This window comes from Mobula hypostoma, chromosome 6 (genome assembly GCF_963921235.1).
Source record: "Mobula hypostoma chromosome 6, sMobHyp1.1, whole genome shotgun sequence".
In the NCBI taxonomy this organism is placed as follows: Eukaryota; Metazoa; Chordata; class Chondrichthyes; order Myliobatiformes; family Myliobatidae; genus Mobula; species Mobula hypostoma.
This window is the reverse complement of record NC_086102.1, coordinates 33,525,519-33,544,189: the sequence shown is the minus strand read 5'-3', so window position 1 is coordinate 33,544,189 and position 18,671 is coordinate 33,525,519. Positions and strand designations below refer to the sequence as shown.

Genomic DNA, 18,671 nt, shown 5'->3' with positions numbered 1-18,671 from the left:
AACAGAATAAAATTTTTTAAAAAACTACAAAATTTAAGGCCGCACAGGAAATACGTAAGATGACAAAAGGGAAGTAACCACCCAGAATCCCCTGGGAAAAGAAAGAAATGACGCAGTTAAAAAGAAAGTTTAGCAGCCATATTAAGAAATCAAAAGTAAACTTTTCTGCCCAAATAGGGCACAGAAAAGTTAAAACCAACCAATTCACAGCCTCCGATCAACGGAGAAAATTAAAAAAAAGGCAATTAAGATGTTGAAGATGAAAGTTGATCCAGATAACTCTGGGCATCCGATGGAGAATCAAAAAAACGAAGGGCTCCATCTAACATGCGAATCCTTAGACGTGCAGGGTACAGCAGCGCTGGTCTTAAATCCATCTTATAGAATTCCGACATCACGGATCTGTAACGGACCCGTTGGTCCCAGATTGGTTTACTGAAATCTTCCACGAATCGGAACTTAAGATCCGAAAAATCAATGGAACCTTTAGATCGAGCGAATCGAAACAGTCTCTCCTTGTCTTGAAAGTAATGAAAACGTAAGATAACATGCCTAGGTCTATCTGACCTAGACGAGTATGATGGGATTCTGTGAACACGATCCAGTAGCGGTGGTTGGTCAGGAAATACAGTAGGGAATGCATCTTTTAAAAGTTGAGAGAAATATTTCATGGGGTTGTTAGCTTCAACGGCTTCCCTCACGCCAATCATTCGTAAATTCTGCCGTCGCATTCTAGATTCCAAGTCAGAGTTTTTAAAAGTCAAAAAGTCAAGTTTCTTCTTCATTACATTAATTGTTTCTTCGATTTTCCCCATCTTAAGCTCACTTTGTTGCGCGAATTTTTGAAGATCAGATATAGCCGACTGATGTTCCGCAATACATGTTTGCATCTTATCAATTAAACCGGCAATTTTCTGGAAATTAGTTGAGATTTCCGTATGAATCAGGTCTTTAACAAAGCCTGCAATTTCCGTACGAATCATCTCCCTAACAGAGGTTGAAATTTCCCTCTGAATTAACTCCGATATCGCTTTCAAAGTCACCGGTGATTCAGTCGGAGGGAGATCCGTAGCTTTCGGTTTAACCAGAGGTTTACCATCCTTGCCGTTTTTCCCGTTCTTAGACATAGCAGATCTAAGTATCATCCAATTGTCAGAGAATTCAGTTTAATTCAAAGTATTGTAAAAATTGATGCCTTAATGGTTAATTAAAGTATAGCTGACCATAGAGAAAAAAAAACTCAGAGGTAATGGAGCGAGTCAAGAACGCGACTTCACTCCATGAGCGCTACCGGAAGTCCCCTTCAAGGTTGTTTGTTACTCTTTCATATGCAAGTGTAAAGAAGGCAAAGTGATTGTTATTCCAGATCTGTGCAGCATAAAAAAAAAACACCATAAGCCTAAAGAGCACAATAAATATAAAATACACAAGATTGGCTTATACACATATGCTGATTGTGTGTACATAAAGTGACACTAGGTACAGGAGTAGCTGTATGCAAAGGAACTGACAGGAAATGATAGAGTAGTAGTGGTGGTGGTAGAGTGGTTAGTGGGTTAATGGGTGGAGGTGTTGATCAGCCGACGGCTTGGGGGGAGTAACTGCGAGTCTGGTGGTCCTGGTGTGGATGCTGTGTAGCCACCTCCCTGATGGGAGTGGGACAAAACAGTCCACCAGTAGGGTGGGTAGGATCCTTCATATTGCTATGAAGTGCCCACTGTTACCTTTAATGCCCTCAGGATCGTGGAGTTGTTTGAGCAGCCTGCAATCTGTTCCGAAGCTGCACAAAGAAAACCTAATCCTCCCCAATATCAGCAGAGCATCACAACCACAATCTTCTATTTAGACTTCACAATGGAACAGAAACCACATTAACAACCCATGGCAAAATGGGTGGAACTCTCCAACTTTGCAGCTGGCTGTATTTCACCATGGGGTACCTCAATAGAAATCAAAACTGGATCACATGGCACCTGAAAACAAGGGACAGCCAATTATTTCTTGGCCTGTGCTTCCTTATTAACCAGTTTGAAAAATCCTTTTCCTAACTTGGAGACATTTTAAGCTTCCAAAATTGAAAGCATTCAGGTAAGATAGAAGTGAAGTATTAAAATCCCCACCAGGAACCTGTCGACTTCTGTTTCTCATGGAGGTAGGCCAAGAGGGATGGAACTAATTAATCCTCCTTCAGCAGGTGGGCTGGTTACTACTGATTTTTTAAGGAGTCTGTATGCTTCTATTGGAACTGTTGGGGAGGAGTGGGGAAGGATTAGATTTTCTTTGTGCAGCTTCAGAACAGATTGTAGGCTGCTCAGCTGTTGGAACTGTTTCTGTTTTTTTTAAAAAAACCTACTTTGACTGAAATTAACAGGCCTTGGAAAAATCCAGTGGCCACACATTTTAATTCCACATCCCATTCCCATTCTGACATGTCTATCCACGGCCTCCTCTACTGTCAAGATGGAGCCACACTCAGGTTGGAGGAACAACATCTTATATTCCGTCTGGGTAGCCTCCAACCTGATGGCATGAACCTTGACTTCTCTAACTTCCGCTAATGCCCCACCTCCCCCTGGTACCCCATCCGTTATTTATTTATATACACACATTCTTTCCCTCTCTCTCCTTTTTCTCCCTCTGTCCCTCTGACTATATCCCTTGCCCATCCTCTGGGTTTTTCCCCCCCCTCCCCCTTTTCCTTCTCCCTAGGCCTCCTGTCCCATGATCCTCTCATATCCCTTTTGCCAATCACCTGTCCAGCTCTTGGCTCCATCCCTCCCCCTCCTGTCTTCTCCTATCATTTTGGATCTCCCCCTCCCCCTCCCACTTTCAAATCTCTTACTAGCTCTTCCTGCAGTTAGTCCTGACGAAGGGTCTCAGCCCGAAACGTCGACTGTACCTCTTCCTAGAGATGCTGCCTGGCCTGCTGCATTCACCAGCAACTTTGATGTGTGTTGATAACTTTCTCAAGTGGCAGTCGTTGCTGGCCTTGTTAAGGATGTTCCAGCTCTTGTACAATTCAAAGACAAGGCAAGGAAATGTGAGTAGGCGTGCTTATAGAACTGCTTACAGGGCAGCAATAGACTCAACATTTACTTGTAAATTTTCACTGATCACAACATCCCATCTCTATGGAGTGGCAGAGTAGTGTAGCGGTCTGTGTAACCCTATTACAGCACCAGTGACCCAGACTGAATTACAACGGTGCGGGCTCAACAGGCCTGAAGGGCCTGTTACCATGTTGTATCGCTAAAATAATAAATATCATGCAGCCCCATAATCTTTAACCAGATATTTCCAAGTCAGTTTCTGCACCTGGTCTCTTCAATCTCTAACATGCTGGTATACCCTCACCACAACTTCCCTCATACCCAGAAGCAAACTTCACTTTACCTCATCTTTGCTCTACCCACTCTAACCCTCTCCACATCAGCACCTCAAACTCTTGACCAAGGTCTTTAGACACCACAATATACACCCAATGTTTGGCTACAGCACTTCTCTGCTGGTCATTAAATCAATTCAACCAACTACCAGCTTTGGAATACTTTAAGAAATCTGCACATCCTGAGGGTAACGCTTTATTATTTGCTCAGCATTGTACATCGTTCTGGTGTCAGTCTTCAAAGCAAACTTGGATATCTACTCTCTTAGTTTTAAACTCCACTGCATCTAAAATGTGGAAAGAATATACTGTACAATTGTAAATTAACTTGTGCTGAAAACAAAAAATTAATACCCATCTTAAACATTCAATTACCTGAAAGGGCAATCTTGATTTTGTTGGTATATTTAGTGAGTATCAGGTGGTGCCGTGGTGTCCGCACCGGGCTTTGAGGCGAGTGGTCCAGGGTTCGAATCCGGCTGGCTCCTTTTACACGCTTTCCACCTGTGCTGGGTTGAGCGTCGAGCTAGCAACTCGGCCTTGTAAAAAAAAAGACAAATTCTAAAGAAACGGCAAGACCGCTGCCTGATGCACCACAAGGCACAGAGAGAAAAAACAACAACAAGTGGGTATCAGTCAGGTAAATCAATGTATTGCTGTTCCATGTTTTTGAATGCCAAGTCACTTGGAGAGATGCTGCTATAATAAGTTTCTAGATTAGTGGGTCAATTTAAAAATCAGCTTCAATTTCTACCTGTAACTGCATATGCACATTACTAGAAGCTGCCGTCTGATTTACTCAAAAGGCAATTGCAAACTACCTCACCTCTATTCTTACTGTAAAACCTGGGACAACCTCTGAACAATAAAACTGCATAAATAATCCAGATTACATTATCTCTGAAACACTGGAAAAATCCAAACAGCTTTGACATTCAATAGTCCAGGAAGGAAACTCAGTATCACCTTTTACTCAATTTGTTTTTTTACTAGCAATGCCATATCTCAAATTTCGGAAAGTCGCCCATGCGTTGGAAAGTCTGATCACCTGGCCTTACCTTCTCCCCGATTACAGGCAAAGACTGAAGACTGCAGCACCAGTAGTGAGGACCAAGAAGGTTTGGACAAGGGAAGCACAGGAGGGCTTACAGGACTGCTTTGAGTCAGTGGACTGGACCGTATTCAGGGATTCATCTTCAAATCTGGAGGAGCATGCCTCAGCTGTTACTGATGTCATTAAAGCCTGTGTGGATGAATGTGTGCCTACAAAAGCCTGCTGTACATTCACAAACCAAAAGCTGTGGATGAACCAGGAGGTTCAGTATCTGCTTTGGGCTAGATCCGTGGCAATTAAGTGTGGGGACCCAGGTCTGTACATGAAAACCAGGTGTGACTGTGGAGGGTCATTTCAAGAGCAAAGAAACAATTCCAGGTGAGGTCAGAGGTGACATTGGACACATGTCAACTCTGGTAGGATTTGCAGGACATTACTTCCTATAAAGTGAAACCCAATAGCATGAATGGCAGTGATGCTTCACTACCAGATGAGCTGAATGTCATCTATGACCGCTTTGAAAGGCAGAATATAACTACAGCTGTGAAGATCTTTTCTAACCTGGTCCCGACATATCGAAGCAGCTATAATGAAGGTAAGACAGCAGTAATATTTCAGAAGGAATTTGAGGAGATTTGGTTGTCACCTAAAACACTCAAACTTCTACAGATATACTGTGGAGAGCATTCTGACAGGCTGCAACACTGCCTGGTATGGGGGAGGGCTACTACACAGGATCAAAAGAAGCTACAGATAGTTGTAAAATTAGTCATCTCCATCTTGGGTACTAGCCTCTGTAATACCCAAGATGTCTTCAATGAGCGGTGCCCAAGAAAGGTGACATCCATTATAAAGGACCGCCATCACTCACGACATGCCCTTTTCTCACTGTTGCCATCAAGTAGGAGGTACAGAAGCCTGAAGGTACACACACAGCGATTCAGGAACAGATTCTTCCCTTCTGCCAGCTGATTCCTAAATGGACATTGAACCCATGAACACTACCTTACTTTTTTCATATTATTTGTTTTGCATTTTTAATTTAACTATTTAAGATACATATACTTACTGTAATTGGTTTACCTATATTGTACTGCTGCCATAAAGTAAACAAATTTCACAGCATATGACACTGATATTAAACCTGCATCTGATTCAAAATAACTATTTAAAACTAATTTCCCACTCACAGCACAAAGGCTTTTTGAATGTTTGAGTTATTGAGCTTGGAATGTCAAAGCTCAAAATAAATTTGTTATCGAAGAACCCACGTTACCTTATACTACCTTGAGATTCATTTTCTTGTAAGGATTTACAGGAAAAAAAAATAGAACTTACAAAAAAAACAACACATTAGCAGAAAAGACTGACAAACAACCAATGTCCAAAAGGCAAACTGCCACTACAAAATAATAGTGAGAACACGCGTTGTAAAAAGTCCATGAAAGAGAGTCTATAGGTCATGGAATTTGTTCTGAGTATTTGAAGCTATCCACACTGATTCAGGAGTCTGATGGTTGATGGCCAATAAGTGCTCCTGATCCTGGTGCTATGGGACCCAAGGCTTCTGTAGCCTCCTGCCTGATAATAGTAGGGAGAAGAGGGCATGGCCTGGTAGTAGCAAGAACTCAGGGTAGTAGCTATCATTAAACCTTTACATCCATTTTATTGCCAAGAAATTACAATCACGAAGTTATTCTGATTTTTTTTTTAATTTCTTGCTGCTAATTCATGAAAATCAATGTGATCATTTTTTAAAAATCATTCTGGCCAAAAACGTTCTGCAAGACTTTTACAGCTTTTCCTTGTTGCATGTGCTGCCAGATTATGAATGGGTTCACCATTTTATAGGGCCAATCTTGTAAGAAGCTAATCTGTTACTCAATAGAAAGTAGCTTTCTAAAACTGAAGGGAAATGCAAGTAAACATGAGATAAGCAATTGAATTGGCTTGAGTTACACTGTAAACTACTTTTGTTAATTATCCACATATTCCAATATTATCCCATTTATAGTATTTAATTTTGTACTCTGCATTTTTCCAAATCAGGCAGGAAGATTGCACAGTCCAGTTATGGAAACACTAAGTAATTAATATGACCTCCTCCCCATCCCACCCAACTCCAATTTTAACATGCAGATGGCAAGGGAGGGCCTTCTCGATTAGGCTCTGCAATATTAACCAGAAACAAGAGCGAAGGAACCTGCCAGACCTGCTGGAAACCAGAGCCAGAAGAGGCCCAGCAAGGTTCTGATAATTTTTACTATTTGATCAGTTCCTTCGTAAGGCAAGACAAACTTTTCCCTGGGAGGGCTTATTTACCAAATGGAAACTGTAGCCCCCTCCCCCCCCACACACACACACACATCTCACCTCACCTCATCTCCAGCTCTGAGCATCCTCCTTCCTTCCTTCCCTCAACCAGAATTACCCTACTGAAAACTAACAGACAGACATTTGCTCCCCACTGCTTGAGGCTTTGATGTTAGCATTGATGAGGACTGCCTGCATCCAGCTGGTCAGATTGACCACGTTGTCAGGTGCAGCTCAATTCTGCTACTACCTCCATGTTTGTCACTTCATCCTCCCTCCCTCCTACCTGCCCAGATAAGGGCTACCCATTAGCATTGATTATCCATGCTTTTAAGAGATGCAATTACAATTGATAAGAATAGGGGGCTGATTAACTCTTAAAACCAAGGTATTACATAAAGAATACTGTATACTTCAAGGAGATTGCAGGGCTTTAACATTTACTACAAAACACATGAAAGAGATCAAGTTTATAGACTAAAATTATTTGGGAGTAGCTGCATATTTGAATCATGGCAGAACAAAGTTATTACAACCTAAAGATATGTAACTGCTATTGGCAGAGAAACAAATAGCAACTTTTATTATGTAAAATGAGATAACAATCTACAGTAAGCAAAACTAAGAACAAACTTTCTTCTTTATGACTTCTGGAACTTAAAATTAGTTTTTGCATGTTATTTGTCTGAAGCTTTGCAAACCTGTGAATTTAGAGTGTAAACATCACCCTTTGTTTATTTTAATCTCTTTCTTTTTCTGCCCTTTCCAAACCTTGGCAAGTGCACAGGTTTACCCACATGCTGCAACACAGTGTACACACATACACACACCAGCAAAGTGATCCAATTTGAAATAATTTAGGGAACATGCAGACGTCTAAAGTGCCATATACTGTATAATTAAGATTTGGGATTTAATGACAATTCTTAATATGAACAGTTAGCAGGAGCGACAGTGTTCCAATTTCAATTTCCAATCCACCACAGTTTTATTGTCCGATTTTAGAAAGAATTTAAACCGGTTTGACCTATCTTTGGAAATGCCAACTTAAACACTTAACACACCACTTTAGTAAATTCTGGCAGAAAGATAGTATTCATATTCCATACTGAATATCTCCAAGTTAAACCTTTTTGACATGAAGACATTAAATCCAAAGATTCCTGACAGCACTGCTGAATAAGGTAACAAGGTTTTAAAAAAAAAAGTAAGGTTGTACAATTTTCCCAATAGGTTACAGCACATCAAATTCGCAAAGATCAGATTTTAGATATTTGAGTTTTGTTGCCACACCCTGGTTATTTATATGTGTTTTAAAACTTAAAATATTACCGATTAAAAATATCTTATCTCCTGCCATCATTGGATTACATTCAATATCTGCATCTATCTTTGTAAATAATTGGTCTACTATTGCTACACCAATACTTATATTAAAATTATTTACTGAGATTTGCTACACATTTCCTCATAACGACTTATTTTTGACAAACTTTGATAGATGTGTAGTAGAGAGCCTGTTGATTGATTATCACAGTCTGGTAGGGAAACACCAATGCCCTTGAAAAGTAGTGGATATGGCCAAGCTCATCACTGGTTAAGCCCTCCCCTCCATTGATCATATCTACATGGAGTTCTGTCACAGGAAAACAGCATCCATCATCGCGGGCCCTGCCAGCCAGGTCATGCTCTCTTCTTGCTGTTGCCATCCGGAAGATGGCACAGTCCCTAGGACTCGCACCACCAGGTTCAGAAGCAATTATTAACGCTCAATCAATAGGCTCTTGAACCTTGAGTGGATAACTTCCGTCAACTTCACTTGCCCCATCACCGAAATGTTCCCACAAACTTTGGACTCACTTTCAAGGACTCTTCATCTCAAATTCTCAATATGTATTGCTGCTTCTCATTCCCCCCCCCCCCCACCTTTTGTATTTACAACTTGCGTCTTTTACACATTGGTTGTTTGTTCCCTGTATTGGGGCAGTCTTTCAGTGATTCTATTATGGTATTCCTACAAGAAAATAAATCTCAGGGCAGTAAATGGTGACATATGCACTTTGAAATAAATAAATACTAAATAAATATTTCCTGTTTTATTTGATGAAATCATTGTAGCTACTCCAGATGAGCTGTATTAAACACTTATACTCGTTACATATTTTAAGTGAATTAAAAACATAAGTCCATTTTAGTAGCATTTAAGATTTAATGTAATTTCCACACTATCATGATTAATTTTCCTTTTAAACAAGTAGCTTGTTTCTCCCTTTTCAATAAAAAAATGCCAGATGATTAACCCAAGGTGCAAATCATTAAATATTGTAAAACTATCAGAGAATATTCTTACTAATTTTATGATGGAAAGCAGATCTTTGAAGTGGTATCCATTTCCACATGCATCATTAATTCTAGTATATGTTCTCAGTTGCAAGAGAACTTATAAAACTGCCAACAGCCCCAAGAGATGTTTTTAAAACTCTGAATGTTTATTCTTGATGTGCCTAACACAATTTTCAAACATCTGATGTGAAGCTTGGGTATTTCACCATAGTATACAGTGGTACACAGGAACAACAGTCAAGTCCTAAGTACTCCAGTGCTCAGGGTTCAGATGCAAAGCTAACATTTACTGTCCATTCCCAAGTGCTCTTGAGAAAGAAGTGCTAAATGGCATTCTTCAACAGCTGCTTTCTTGTTTCCAATGTTGTTGGGTAGGGTACTATGATAATTTTTAAAAATTGGTGATATTTTCAAATCAGGGCAACCCATAAATTATAGGGGAACCTACAGATGGTAATGTTCCTACGTATTTGAAGTCTTTGTCCTTCTTGACAATCAAGGCTGTAGGTTTGCGTTGTGCTGTTGGAATAGCCAGAGTGAATGACTGCATTGCCTTTTGTGGATGGCATGCACTTCAGTCACTGTGAAGGGAATGCATGTTTGTGATGGATAGGTTGCCATTAAAGTGAGCTTAGTCACTGTGAAGGGAATGCATGTTTGTGATGGATAGGTTGCCATTAAAGTGAGCTTAGTTTTGACCTTGCTGAACCTTGTTGAAGCTGCATTCATCCAGGCAAGTGGAGAGTATTTTATGCTCCTGTACTTTTGAGATGGTTGGAAGACTTGGAGAGTTGGGAAACGGCCACTCACCACCAGATTCCATGTCTCTACAGATTTTAATAGTCCAAATCTTCATGTGACTAATTCAGTGAGAAGCTTCTAACCCTGATGACCATAAGATATAGGAGCAGAAGTAGGCCATTTGGCCCATCGGGTCTGCTCTGCCATTCAATCATGGGTTGATCCAATACTTCCAGTTATCCCCACTCCCCTGCCTTCTCCCCATACCTTTTGAAGCCTTGGTTAATCAAGAACCTATCTCTGCCTTAAATACACCCAGTGACTTGGCCTCCACGGCCGCTCGTGGCAACAAACTCCACAGACTTATCACCCTCTGACTAAAGAAATTTCTCCACATCCCTGTTCTGAATGAACGTCCTTCAATCCTGAAGTCATGCCCTCTTGTCCTGGACTCCCCTACCATGGGAAATAACTTGGCCCATATCTAATCTGTTCAGGCCTTTGAACATTCAGAATGTTTCTATGAGATCCCCCCCTCATTCTCCTGAGCTCCAAGCAATACAGCCCAAGAGCTGCCAGATGTTCCTCATAAGGTAACCCTTTCATTCCTGGAATCATTCTCGTGAATCTTCTCTGAACCCTCTCCAATGTCAGTATATCCTTTCTATTAAGGAGCCCAAAACTGTCTCGAGTGCCTTATAGAGCTTCAACATCACATCCCTGCTCTTATATCCTATACCTCTGGAAATGAATGCCAAAATTCCATTTGCCTTCTTTACCACCGACTCAACCTGGAGGCTAACCTTTAGGGCATCCTGCACAAGGACTCCCAGGCCCCTTTGCATATCTGCATTTTGAATTCTCTCCCCAACTAGATAACAGTCTGCCCATTTATTTCTTCCACCAAATTGCATGACCATACACTTTCCAACATTGTGTTTCATTTGCCACATCTTTGCCCATTCCCCTAAACAATCCAAGTCTCTCTGCAGGCTGTCTGTTTCCTCAACACTACCCGTTCCTCCACCTATCTTTGTATCGGCAAATTTAGCCACAAATCCATTAATCCCATAGTCCAAATCACTGACATGCATCGCAAAAAGCAACGGTCCCAACACTGACCCCTAACTTACCCACAATAATGGTATTGCTTTCAAATGTCAAGGATAAATGATCAGTCCTCTGCCTTGTTGGAGTTAGCCCGCTCCTGGTGGTTACGCGGCATGAAAATTTCTTACTGTTTATCAGTCCACGTTGACATTTTTATCAGCTTAGTTTATCTCTTGACTTAAGATGTCACACCTTGAAATATCACTTCGAGACTAGTTCACTGAAATAGATCCTCAGTGGACACCTTTTTTTGGTAAGGTACCTCCCATACCTAATAAAATGGCCACTGAGTATAGGTTGGGGCAGCAGAGTAGCATAGTGGTTAGCACCACACTTTACAGTACAGACGACTCAGGTTTAATTCCTACCACCGCCTGTAAAGGAGTTTATACATTCTCCCTGTGAGTTTCCTCTGGGTGCTCCAGTTTCCTCCCACAGTCCAAAGATGTAGCGGTTGGTAGTTACTTGGTCATTGTGAATTGCCCCGTGATTAGGCTAGGATGAAATCGTTGGGGGGGGGGAAGGAGGGCTCTGTGCAGCTAGATAGAACTATTCTGTGCTGTACCTCAATAAATAAATGCACTTTCTGTTCATTGCTAAATGCACACAGATCCTGATGAAGGGTCTCGGCCCGAAATGTCGACCATTTACTCTTTTCCATAGATGCTGCCTGACTCAGTACGTGTGGTGCTTTGGATTTCCAGCATCTGCAGATTTCCTCGTGTTGCTGAATACAGCATTTTTAATCCAAGTAGACACAAGAGACTGCAAATGCTGGAATCAGGAGCAAAGAACAAACTGCTGGAAGAACAGAGGGGATTTGAGGAAGAATCCTTTCACCCAAAAAGGTGGTTGAAATCTGGAATTCGCAAAGCAGATAGAGTCAAAACCCTGAACTATGTGTATGAGCACTTGAATCAGCAATGCAGTGTAGGCTACAGACTGAGGAAACAGACATTAAACATTTCCGGTTCAGACCCTTCATCTGGACTTGGAGTAGAGGGGTGATGGCTAGTATAAAGAGATGAGGGTGAAGGGTGTGGCAAGAACTAGCAAGCAATAAGCAGATCCAGGTGACTGAGAGGGAAGGGTGAAAACAGTGCCAGAAGCTGGCAGGTGTTAGGTGAAGACAATTGTTGCTGATGATGAAATCATTGATGAAGATGGTTGGGGCCAAGACAGTCCATTGGGGAACTCCTGAACTTATGCCTAGAGCCTGAGATGATCCACCTCCCAAGAACTACAACAGTCTTCTTATGTACGAGCTATCTTACCAAGCAGCAGAGGACTTTCAATGTGATTTCCATTGACAATTGCCTTACTAGGATACAATTAGATGCTGCCTGTACATCAGAGTTCACTTTAACACCTTTTCTTTTCATTTTTGAACTAGAGTTATAAAGGAGTTTGAAGCCAAGAGGTCTTGATAAAACTCAACCTGAGTAGACAATTAGTGTATTGTAGCATTGTGCTGACAATTGGGAATTGGGTAGTTGGATCCACTGACGAGTTCCTTTTCTGCAAGTGATGTAAACGGACGAAAATAAAAACACTCGGCATTCCTCCGCAACAGTCTCAGTAGGGGAAAAAAAATTCCAATTGAAGGAGCCAATGGAACAGTGAGAGCAGGAAACTACTGAAACAAGATGGGACTACTAAAGGAGCAATAGTGGGCCAGTGTTTTCTCAAGCCTTGAGGTGAGCATTTGAATGCATGTGTGAATAAATCTAAAGTTCAAATATTCGAAATGCCTGCATCAAAGTTGAAACAATGAGGCCAATGTGCGAGTGGTAGGCAGGAATACAGATGCGTGGAGCATTGTTTTCAAGGACCCACCAGGGATCAGGTAGGTACCTCCCGCATCAGGCCACTCTGCTGGATACCTTGGTCCCACTACCTACACCCAAAACTAAGCACACAGTAATGAAAACTTAAAAGAATATTCTATTCCATCCATAGACTATCAGCAAGAATGACAACATGACTATTATGCATTTCTTTTTACTATGGCTAAATGACAGCCTTTAAAGATTTAAAATACTTAAAATGACACTTAAAAGATGCAAGATCCTGTCATGTCAAGTAAATTATAGTTAAAACTCATCAATTCAGCACACAAGCCCTCCAAGGCAGACACAAATGTCTTGAGAGACATTTCGAACCACAAGGATTTTGTCAAAGCATTGCTCCTCAATATGAAGATTTTAAAAATATACAAAAAGATATTGCTGCCTTCTCAGAATCAACTTGGATTTTGATGTTTGGTTTTCACTAGACCTCAAAGGTTTAGTAAGGAACTCAACGGGTCAACCAGCATCTGTGGGATGAAAGGAATTGTCGACATTTTGGATCAGAATGCTGCATCAGGATAGACTTAATGACTGTATTCAAATCAGCTTAAATTACAATAGGGGTCCCCAATCTTTTTATGCTATGGACCAACACCATTAAGCAAGGGACCTGTGGACCCCCGAGTTAGAATATTTTCAAAGTTAAAAATTAGTTTTGGCTTAGCTATGATCAATTTGGTTCCAGATTATAAAATTTGTAACCTTCCTGGCATTAGCAAAACTTTCTCATAACTATTCTTACACATGTTAAGAAATTGTAAATTTATTTGGCACTATTCTTTAGAAACACACACGTACAAAACAAAAAGCAGGTGAGAGAGGTGGAGTAAATCAGAATATCATAATTGTTGCATTTCATTAATTCTTTAATCTGGTTCTCTGATCACTTAAATCACCATTATAATCACAGAATCAGATTTATTATCACCAGCATGTGTCCTGAAATTTGTTAAATTAGCAGCAGCAGTTCAATGCAATACATAATATAGAAGAAAACAAATAGTATGTATTACTGAGCCTTTATCTATATTTCTGAAAGCAATACACTGTTAATTACATCTTTGTTTAAACACAAACACTTTGCACTATTTATCATATTTGCAGCGTCTTTGTGGAGTCCATTTTAATTTTTCCCATTTGGCATTAATAGGGTGATGATAACCTCGATATGACATTGTTGGCTTTGCCACTCCATTAACAGTGACATTGGAGCTAGCTCTATTTGAACAGGGGCTTACCAGAGGGAGTGCAAAGTGTCTGCCCACTCAAGGAACCAGGCCAACTCTTTATACCGAAATTATGCTCCAATTCATTAAATTGGATCCTGCTTGCCTTCCTATGTATTCATGCTCAGAGACTACATGATTCATGGAGTGAGAGAGGGATCTCCAGAATTTAATGCTCTGCCATTTCAATAGGCTTCAAAGGAATGCGAGTCGCGACCTCATCCACCACAGACTTGGCTCCATTCTCGGTGCTCAGTCTAGCTGACTGCACCACAATTTACCTGGCAAACTTAAACGGGGCCACAGCCTGTAAATCGTGGCTTTTTAACCGCTAGAATGGGGCAGCCAACCAGCTCCGTCCATCCCTCCAGTGGCCAGCAACCAAGCTGCCTTTTACATTGAGAGCAAGAACAAGACTTTAGCATAGTCACTATCACCATTTACTGCAGCAAATGTGCGCTAGTGTTATACCACCATGACTCATTTTAAAAAAATCATTTACTCATTTTGAGTGTAAACAGGATTGATTAGTATTTGTTAACAGTTCTTAGATCACATTGACTACAAGAAGAAAGTGTGAAATAAATTGGACCAGCACAGGGTGTCACCTTTAACTTGGAATCAGAATCGGGTCTATTATCACCGACAGGTGTCGTGAAATTTGTTAACTTAGCAGCAGCAGTTCAGTGCAATATAGAAGAAAAAAAGCAAAATACAATAATAGTAAATAAATATTGAATAGATTAAAAATAGTGCAAAAAAACAGAAAATACATATTTAAAAAGCGAAGTAAAGTCTAAGGGTTCAATGTCCATTTAGAAGTCGGATGGCAGAGGGGAAGAAGCCGTTCCTGAATCGTTGAGTGTGTGCCTTCAGGCTTCTGTACCTCCCACCTGATGGTAACAGTGAGAAAAGGGCATGCCCTGGCCGCTGGGAGTGGACACTGCCTTTATGAGACACCGTTCCTTGAAGATGTCCTGGTTATTTTGTAGGCTAGTACCCAAGAAGGAGCTGACTCCATCTTGGGTACTAATCCACATCAGTTTATAAACAAATGTAAATGACACCGTTACTCAAGGGCTGTCACACTTCCAAAGCAAAAATTTATGCTGTCCAAACAATAAACGTAATGCTTTGCGTTTTGTTTAAAAAAACTGTACTTACACAGGACAAAGGCTTTGATTTCAGGTGTCCCCACAGAAATGTTAATGTAATATTCCTTAGATCTCAGTGAAATCAATAGTGGGCTTATTTCATGTAACACAACCCTCCAAATGAAGATCACTACGCTGATTGGGACAAGGTCAGCCTCACATTAGTGCGCACTTGCATTTGAATAATACTGACAGTAGCCATGTTGAAAAGCACTAATCAGGCCAAGTATATGCAGCAGCATCTAACCAGTGATATTAGGTTAGTGAGGAACATTCATAATATCTTCAGTGAAGAAAGAAACATTATTAATAAGTCCAATGAATGTTCATTGGTCTGAAATGTTAACAGTTTGACTCTCCATCTGTACTGCCTGATTATTCGTCACTTATTGGTTCCAATTCAGATTGCCAATAGTTCTGAAGTAACTTGTTTTTTGTATAAAATACATGTCAGCAAGGACCAAAAGCAAAATTTATATTTGGCCATAGGGAGATCCAAATAGGTAAAGAAATCCCAGCATTGCCAGACTGGATTGAAAGTGACATAACCCTCTATCTTTTAATGCCCCACCTCTTATGTTCTGATTGTCACCATACTCACCTTCTCAGAACATGGTTTTGCAAGGGTAGATTGTTACCTGACTGGATGATATTTGAATATAACAAGTCAAGCTACTTTTCATATCTCAGTTTTTATATCTACTTCAGCAATATAAATGAAACAAGAGAATTTCCTTCTAAGAACAGAAGGAAATTTCTTCAGGGTTGCTAGGACAAATATTCCTGAAATTAATCTTCAATTCCTGGAGACTGTTTGAAATAATCCTTGAAGGGTTGGCAAGTACCTTGAAGCCTTTAAACTCAATCTACATTCCAGCTTTTCCACCTTGTTTCTGTGATCTCTAATTTCACATGAGAATGAAAGAATGAGTTCACACATTGCAGATGTTATGACTTAGCTGCAAAATTCCTAGGGAAATTGATTTCCCCCCAAAGAAATGCAGCATAAGGGAGACCACACCAAAGTTTCAAATTCTGCACCTTCATAAAGGGCTTTTGTTGAAGCATGCATGACGAAAGGAAGGGGGGTAGGGAAGGGTGGCTTTAGGAATGCCATAAAGTTAATTGAAGACACACAGCACTGACTGGACACTGGCTTTTCACAGAAGTACTAAAAATCCAGTTTGTGTCGTCTTTTGGCCAGACCCTGTGCCAGGTAAGCATGACAATTAAATAAAGCCAAACCTAACAGCCAGTAAGAAGACAACTCTTCTGGATTGATGTATCCAAATGGGTCTGCAAAATACCATTATGCAAAGGAATTTACAAATCAAAGCAGAAGCCTACTTCAAAATGCAATTTTGATAAGTTATCATGTGGTTATCAACCTCTGCCTTTCTGTTAATAACTTGCTTCCTAAAGCAGAGTATATTCAATCTTCCTTTTTTGTTATTTTGCCCTTCTAAAAACATTTGTCAAAAGTTATCCAACTGTTAATTTCAGTTTTATCTCTACACCCTGTGAAGACGTTAGTGTCCTTGAAGACTGTAATCTCAACTGCGCTGATGGTCCTTATGAAAGAGGTATTTTCATAAGAATGTGGTACCATAAAGTTTATTTCCCCTTGATTTCCTGAGTGTGAATTCTTCCACTACAAGCAGAAGACATAACTGTAAATGACTGTACCTGCTGCCCTTGGTTCACCCACCTTTTCGCATTTGACAGCTACAACAGCTAAAAGTAACCAAAAGGAGAGTCACAGGGACAACTTTTGAATAGGACCGACGTGCTTTTAATAGCTGACGGCCGCATACTTAGCAATTTGAACAACAGTGTTTGATAGCAGTCGAACTTACCTTGGGCTACGCGTGATGGCGATGACAGATGTTCACTGACTTACTACGGCACCGGACTAAGAAAATGCTCCACGCGGCCCCTGTCAGCAACGTGCTTGGCTTATATGTGTAAATGGGAGGAGCCGTTCGCCATAGGGAGGTGGGCAATCGACCAGACAGACGGTAGTCTGTCCGGTAGACTGAATTCAGGATTTGTGCCTTTCCAAGGGATGAAAGGACTAAATGGAATGTATGGGGGCGGAGTGCTACTCAGGAAATCTAACTGACGACTGACTTAAAAGCACTTTATCTCTAATTCAATCGGACGATTTCTTTCGCTCCCTCCTACCATTTGCCGCAGCCAATTCTAAACAACCGCTTCTCTCCCTCCTGACAACTCGCACTTCAGGAAGCAGCTGCAACTTCTACGGTCAAAAAAGCATAGTCGATTGAAAAAAAATGATGGAAATGAAATGCGGCTGAGATAAAAGCGAAAGCGTAAGAAAGATTGTAAAACTCGTGGGCTGAAAGTGAAATTAGCAATAATAATTGATGCACTTGAACAACAATCTGTTGGTAACATCACGGAGAGAACTAAATATTGACAACTCATGCTAAATATATTCCAAGCTACAATAATAATTACTTCCAAATGTGGTGCAATTAATTACGTAAGAATAGCCAAGGTTATGAAATCCTTTGAAAATCAGTTCTTAGTTCATTTAATTATTTTACAAGTTTTTAAACCACACAACTTGTTTACTGTACATTGTTTAACGCCTCCAGATATGACTGGGGACTTAGTTCTTTATTTTGGAGCCAACAATTGAATATAGGGCAAGCTACCGCTTAAGATGAATGTATGCAAATTTGAGGGAAACCCTATGAACGTGCGGCTAAATCATTGATCTGCTTATATTTAGTGTCTACACACGTGTGCGCATGCGGATTTATGTTTACATGTATGTAGATATGAAAGGAAATACAGTATATGCCTTACAGATAATTGACTTGGAACAACATTCGTAATTCCAGTCGAAAGTTCGATAACTTTCTTTACTTTTATCCAAATATGCATTTTGTTCACAAAACATACATTTATGAAAATGGGTCAAGGCATCATACAAATCATGAGCTATTTACTTAAAATATGTCATCATGTTATCAAATTTTTCAGTTGCAGAAGTTCTGTCAATGACAAGTTTAAGAGGTGTTGCACAGGACCCAGCCCCTGATCATCCAGTGTGAGAGGATCCAACACTCAGTGCCCACTTGCAGGGCTGCATCAAACTTCGGTGTAGCCATGTCAGTAATTAGCCCTCCACCTTGGAAAGTACCTCTGTACAAGAGAGACTTTTAGTCTGGAATAAGTTGATGCAGATACGAGACTAATAGTTGGTGTAATTTGGGGCTAAAAAAGCAAATTACTGGAGGAACTTAACAGATCAGGCAGCATCTGTGGAAGCAGAGGGTCAGTTGGTGTTTCATGTCAGGACCCTGCATCCACTGTTGTTTCCTGATCTGCAGAATTATTCCAGCCGTTTATTTTGTTCATGGAATTGATGATCTTCCAGCAATGTGAAACAACTTCTATTTGGAAGGTATACAACAGGTTAATGTACAGAGAGCCAAAGTCCTCTATCTCGAGCAAGAAACAGTG

The 18,671-nt window shown here is 40.5% G+C and overlaps 1 protein-coding gene across 2 annotated transcripts in view; it reads right to left on the bottom strand.

Moving 5' to 3' along the window:
* col8a1a (collagen, type VIII, alpha 1a) overlaps window positions 1-17,193 on the bottom strand; it is a 149,890-nt gene extending 132,697 nt beyond the window's left edge. For both annotated transcript variants that reach the window (XM_063050527.1, XM_063050528.1), the window contains exons 1-2: window positions 17,033-17,193; window positions 3,761-3,924 (exon numbers count right to left, since the gene is read on the bottom strand). The gene's annotated coding sequence lies outside the window, so the exon portion shown is untranslated. The remainder of the gene's footprint in view (window positions 1-3,760; window positions 3,925-17,032) is intronic.
* Between the last annotated feature and the right edge of the window lie 1,478 nt (window positions 17,194-18,671).